Source organism: Perca flavescens, chromosome 2, assembly GCF_004354835.1.
Source record: "Perca flavescens isolate YP-PL-M2 chromosome 2, PFLA_1.0, whole genome shotgun sequence".
Taxonomy (NCBI): Eukaryota; Metazoa; Chordata; class Actinopteri; order Perciformes; family Percidae; genus Perca; species Perca flavescens.
In genome coordinates this window covers 36,756,676-36,763,242 of record NC_041332.1, presented here as the reverse complement: position 1 = coordinate 36,763,242, position 6,567 = coordinate 36,756,676, and positions in this window count along the sequence as shown.

The following is a 6,567-nucleotide window of genomic DNA, read 5'->3' as shown; positions in this document are numbered from 1 at the left end:
CACACACACACACACACACACACGTATGGACAGCTGATGACAACATGTTGACACCAGCAGCGCTGTCAGCATGAGTGCGATCAACCGTGAGAATCTGGTGTCAGATAGGCAAAGTTGCATGGTCATCAAAACACCAGAAATCTATACTTTTCAGTCTTTGAGCATGGACGTCTATGTTAAATGGTTAACGCTTTGTCATATTTGTGTGACGCTTAAATGATGTCGTTACAATCACATTTGAGGGGGAACTGTGTGTAGCCTACAGTGCGTGACTAATTTGAATGTGCTTGCAGACAACACAGTGAACATATAGCCTTCTGAAGTACTCGGGGCACTCCAAGAGACTTAAAGTGACAAATACTCATTTCCTCTTCTTTCCACGACCCATTTAGCTCAATGGAAACAGAGTTGGTCCATGTGTCTATAACTCGTCTTAAGATCTTTCTCTCCCTTCTGCCTCCCTCTGCTCTCTCCCTCTGTCCATTTCTCTTCTCTGGCTAATGAGGATGTTGTCTACCGGGAGCCATGTTTCTCTTCTCAGTTTCTTCCAACAGTGATGGCTAAAATTTACTATTTTCCAAAGTGCTGCCTAATGGTGGATGGCAGTTTATAAGACGTAGGGGAGAAAGGGATTGGTTGCAAAGTTGATTAGTTGAGATTACACTTGCTGAAGGAAAAAAAATAAAGAAAAGAAAAAAGATAGGCGAGTGTGGAGGGAGAATAATTTAAACCTTTGAGCAGTGGAAAAATAAAGATGGGAATCATAAATTAAGTGATCATGGTGCTAGTAATAATTAGGCTATAAGACACCTGTGAGTTATTTATGTGCAACAAGGAGAAAAAGAGGCAGACAGAGAAAGAGTGAGAGTGGATTAGAGGAAAAAAAAGTATTCTGGAAACAAGTAGAGACTAAGAGGGCACTTTGGGCTAATGGCCTACTGCCTTGACTGGCAAAGAATATTCAGTAATCTGTTGGTTTTATGGGATTAACTGTTCAATAGCACTTCTTGGGCTCCTACAGCTGCACACAGGTTCTATTTATAAAGCAGCGTTAGAGGAGAGGTTTATGTGATCTTGGCTCACATCAGCGTTTCTAATCATTTTAAAAGACAGGAAAACAGGAAAGTGACAAGGATTCTGGTGTTCAGGGGTCACACACACACACACACACACAAACATCTGAAAATGTAGAAAGAACAAGAACACTAAGGCATTATTGACAAAGGCCATGCAATTATGCTTAAAGCAAGGATTATAAATGAATATCCGAATTGAATCTATTTTCATTCATTTTCCCAACTTTTTTTATTTTATTTTATTTTTTTCACTATAGCACAGCAGCTAAGACTGTATGGCATGCAGTGCACACATCATGCAAAAGAAAACTAAAACGTTGAGTACGGGCTGATGTTGCATACATTCATCCAGAAACATTTCTTTTGGAATGTGTATTTCATTCCCATTCCACTCCACCCGTACTGATCTTATTAGTTCATAAACCGCGCTGCTGCTGCTGTTACCACAGTTTCACATAAAAGGCTTAAACGAGGTCTGCATGTGTCAAACACTGTATGTTAACTCACAGCAGCCGCGGCTAGCCTGTTAGTGCTAATGAATCCCAAGCATGCAAGCACAAACACACCACATGAACTGACACTCGTTATACGAACACATAGGGCTTCATGCATGCATGCACACATACACACGTATTTACACTATTACATAGGCACAATATTTTGCCCACATTTATTCATCAATTCTCAATTAAATCAAATAAACCTCCATGTTGTAGCTCTCTATCATCTGTAAGACTATATCCAAAATATATGTGTGATTCTAGGTGTGTGTGTGTGTGTGTGTGTGTGTGTGTGTGTGTGGGAGTGTTTTTAGTGTGTGATGCTCTTCCCTACTGTGAGCTGTTGCTATGGTGACAGTATTTAACACATGTTGTTTGTCTACCTCCAGAATTATATTTTGCAAAACCCTAATGTCTTGTTTTTTGGGGGTTGTTTTGCAAAAGAGAGAGAGAGAGAGAGAAAGAGAGGGAGAGAGAGAGATAGCTAGAGAGAGAGAGAGAGAGAGAGAGAGAGAGAGAGAGAGAGAGAGAGAGAGAGAGGGGTTGATAACATCTTCTGTTATTTCAGTGATCTGATCATTATTGCTGCACCTTCATCACATAGAAACAACGTATAATGCGTGTGACCTATCAATAGCAATTAGCATTAGTTTCACAGGATGGTACACAGCAAAAAGAAAAAATAGATTTTAGTCACACAATGGAGATGGAGTAAAAGTCAGGTCAAAAAGAAAATCATTTTAGGAACTCACCTTCTGCTCTGTGGATATGCTATCAAAGAAGTCTCTATTTTGATGCCACGGAGCTTGATTAAAGAGGCGTTCCACGGCTTGATCTGTGAGGAAAGGCTTTACTGCCATCTTCTGGTGGCACAGGGAATCAGTTTATTAAGAATGCAACACATTGCTCTCAGATAATCAAATACAAATGGGATATGTATTGACCTATTGGAAGGCATGGACCCACGCATGCTGCCACTGAGAGGATGACAGCGACACCCCACACACACACACACACACACACACACACACACATGCAGACTCTCTATGGAAAGATGATTTGTGAATGAAAATGTGGGTTTTCTTTCTATTTCAATTAAATATGGATGGTATTATATGAAAAATTGTTCATGAAGAGCAGATTATTCCACATGCTTTAAGCTGTCTTCTGGAAACACATACAACACAATACATTAGTGGGTGGACTTAAGTCTTTTTACATATACACACACACACACACACACACACACACACACACACACACTGTCAGCATGCAAAAATCAATTTTTAATTTGGTTTGGGAAAAATGAAGCACAGTGAGCTATGTAAAATCATTGGTGTGCTGTCTTCAAAAATGTGCATCCGTACGGATGAACAAGCACATGCAGAAACACAGACACACGTGAACATGAACACAAACGCGCACACAAAAGCACTCTGTGTCCCCTTGTAACGAATACACGGCTGTTTATTGATCCTGTCCTATTTGGTATTCATTATTGACACCCTTTACTGACCTGACCACCTCACTCTTAGTCCATTGCTTATTTCCAACCTGTTGTAGGCTATTACTTCCTCCACACTCCCCAGATGACCAGCAACACTGTTCACTACAGCCAGGCCGCTATTAGACTTGCAAATGTCTGCCTCGTCTTACTCTCTCTCTCTCTCTCTCTCTCTCTCTCTCTCTCTCTCTCTCTCTCTCTCTCTTGCTCTCTCTCTCTCTCCATCAAAGTGCAGTCTTTAATAGAAGATCTGTCGACTCTAGATATTGTTGTTGCTTTGGAAGGCTGATGGTAACATCCTGAGCCTGACGGGCAAACAGCAGAATTTCTAAAATGTCTTTTTAAGCACACAGCAAAGTGGACTCAGTGTAAAGAGGTGTTGTAAAACAAAACAGTTCTGCATTTTTTTTTAAGATTATTGTTTGGGCTTTTATGGACTATAATTGATAGGGTAGCTTGAAGATAGGAAAGGGTAGAGAGAAGGGGGGGCAACATGCAGCAAAGGGCCACAGGTCAGACTTGAACCCAAGCCACTGCCAAGGACTCAGCTTACATGGGGTGCACACTCTACTGGGTGAGCTAGATGTATTTTAGTATTTATTAGTAGGATAGCCCCTTGAGATGAATCATCTCATTTTCGAGGGGGTCCTAAAAATAATTGAACAGTAAATACAAAATACATTCACATATACATACATCAGGTCTCCCTTAGTTATGGATTTCTTTTGAGAGAACAACTTTCAGGTTACTACTACAATAACACTGGGAGTAGTCCAACAGAGTTGCAGTAAGGTACATCTTAAATCATCAGTACACAAATGTTAATCATAATGTTAATCTCAGTTAAGTCCCCACCTAGGCAAAAAATTAAAACTTCCAGGTTTAGGTTACTGCGGATACTTCTAATAAAATCTAAAAATGAATATGTATCTTGTAAAATAGCATAAAGGCCGGTCAAAGTCCAAATGTCAAAAGGTCAAGCATATCCCGTTTTCAATGATACAAAAACCGACAGGAAATCCTCACATCTGAGAAGCTGGAAACAGAAAATGGTGAGCACTTTTGCTTGAAAAAGGACGATTATCACAGCGGTTTACCAATTAATCAACTAATTGTTTCATCTATACTATTGATTTAGTTAGACTCAATGACTTAATGACAGCATCAAAGTCTGACAAGCATGTCTGTATCTCCTCTGTTTGGGAAATTTGTAAATTGCATCTACAACTGCAATCTGGGCAAACCTTCGTATCAGATTTTTTGTTTGCAGATGATACCGTTCTTTTGACCAGTTATTGTATTTTATTCGCTGACTGCTGTTAAGAGGATCCATGCCCATACAGCAGCATGATTTCCTATAGAGAAAACACTATCCTGAATAGACAGGATGCTGTTTCATAGTCAGGGTGCTGTTTCTTATAGACAAAACACTATCCTGTCAATTCAGGTGGGGAAGGAGTAGCTTATTCATGAGTCTGACATGAGTGTAAAAGGGATCTTAAGATTGAATGCCAGTAAGGTGCAAAGTCTGCAGTAATGCCAGTCCTGTATTGGCTTGTGGAGGTAAATAAAGAGCTTATCCACACAGCTCTCGATATATATCCTCAGTGTTATGTCTGTCAAACCTTTACTTACGGCCACCAGTAACTGAAAGAATAAGAACAAAGATCCAAGCTGTCGGACCGATGCTTCTCAGCAGGCTGCTGGCACAATCTCTGTAAGAGGGCGAGATGCTCAGAAATCCAAGAGGACCTGCGAGTCGAGCTGCTCCTCGGCACTGAGTGGAGCCAGTTGAACCTGACAAGGATGGTGCTCAGGCGTCTCCCGTTTGGACAGAAAAAAAAAAAAAAAAAGGTAAAGGCTGACTGGAAGGAGACCAGTGAAAAAGACCCAAAAAGCACTGAAAGGATTACATCTCTCAGGTGGCCTGGAAGTGTGAAGTGTGACTCCCCGGAAGCAGCTGGATGAAGTTGCCATCAAAATGACATATGGCTTGTTTTGCTTGCTCTATTTTTTTCCCAACCAGCACAATTCTTACCTGGATGAGTGGCAAAAAATGCATGGGTGGATAGACAAAAACTCTTACCAACGTGATGTCCATAACAAGGTACCCCTGCTGGAGTGTCCCCAGAGGGGAAATAGAGTGTCTCTGTGCCTTTTTCTGTTAACATGAAATATATGGTAACATATTTCCTAAAGTCAGCCGGTCTCAGTCGCCACAATTTCTCTGAATTTCTCACAAACTACTGTGAAGAAGGATAAAGAAAACCTCCCTCACAAACACAGTATTGACTAGATATATGCTTTGGGTGCGGGAAAAACTTGCACATTTTAAAACCGTAGCTGCTGAATTAATTGGTGAGGCCTCATCTTGTGTACAGCGTTCGTCAGACTCATGGCACACAGGGTTCTCATTCCTATTTTTTTTTTGGTGTTTAAGGGATTTAAATGTGTTCAGTTGTGAAAGAAGTATTTCGATCATTTCCTTAACGCTGCAATATGTGTATGTTCAATATGTCTTATATAAAAGATTTATCAAATTATTAATGTAATGCGAAAGGGGTCGCTTAATGTGACAAACAAAAAACAGACTGTAGTTCCCTTCCACTCTACGTAGCGGTTTAGCTAACCTAGCGCGTTAACACAGAACCATCAACCAAGAAGAGGAATGCAGATAGCTAATTCAGATCCTTATCTGTGTGGTTTAATGGTTCGTCGATCTGTTGGTAATGCCTAGGGGCTCCAGTAGGATCGCGCTCCTCTTTCTCAATCGATACAGACGAGTGAAGGAAAGAGCTGCGTGTGTTTTTCTCATCCTCCCGTTACTATTCCCCTTTTTAAGGTAATTACCGTTTGCAAAGAACTGTATACTTATGAACACATGCTGATAGTATTTTTCTTTATGTTACTGTGGTTCTAAATGCTTGGAAAAGACGTTTTGTTAGACTTATTTGTTGTTGAATTTCTTGCTAACTCAGAAATGTAAGCTAGTAGCCGCATACCTCGTGGCCACGCCGTAGAGTCTGAATGTTGACGTTGGTGTTTAAGCGTGTTACTGTTTCATTTATATATGTATACATTTGTGTCTACTTCATGTCATAATGACGAAAATTGATAAGTAAACAGGTTAAAAATACATTTCATTATTCGAAAATTCCATGATAATTTAGCTTGTTAAAAATCTAATTTACATGTCATGTTTATTTGGTTAAAACAATAATTTAGATAATTTAGAACATGTTGAAAATACACTCATGATACCTGTGGTCCTAAAACTGAGTGTGCGCATATATACATTTGTCTGTTGTTTGTATGTATTGTTTAAAATGTATTCAATACAGACGAGTGAAGGAAAGAGCTGCGTGTGTTTTTCTCATCCTTCTCCCGTTACTAATCCCCTTTTTAAGGGCACAACATAAAGACCATAGACAGCATGGAAAAGACGGAGCCTGTTTACATGCCTGTTTAGCAACGATTCAAGATGGCC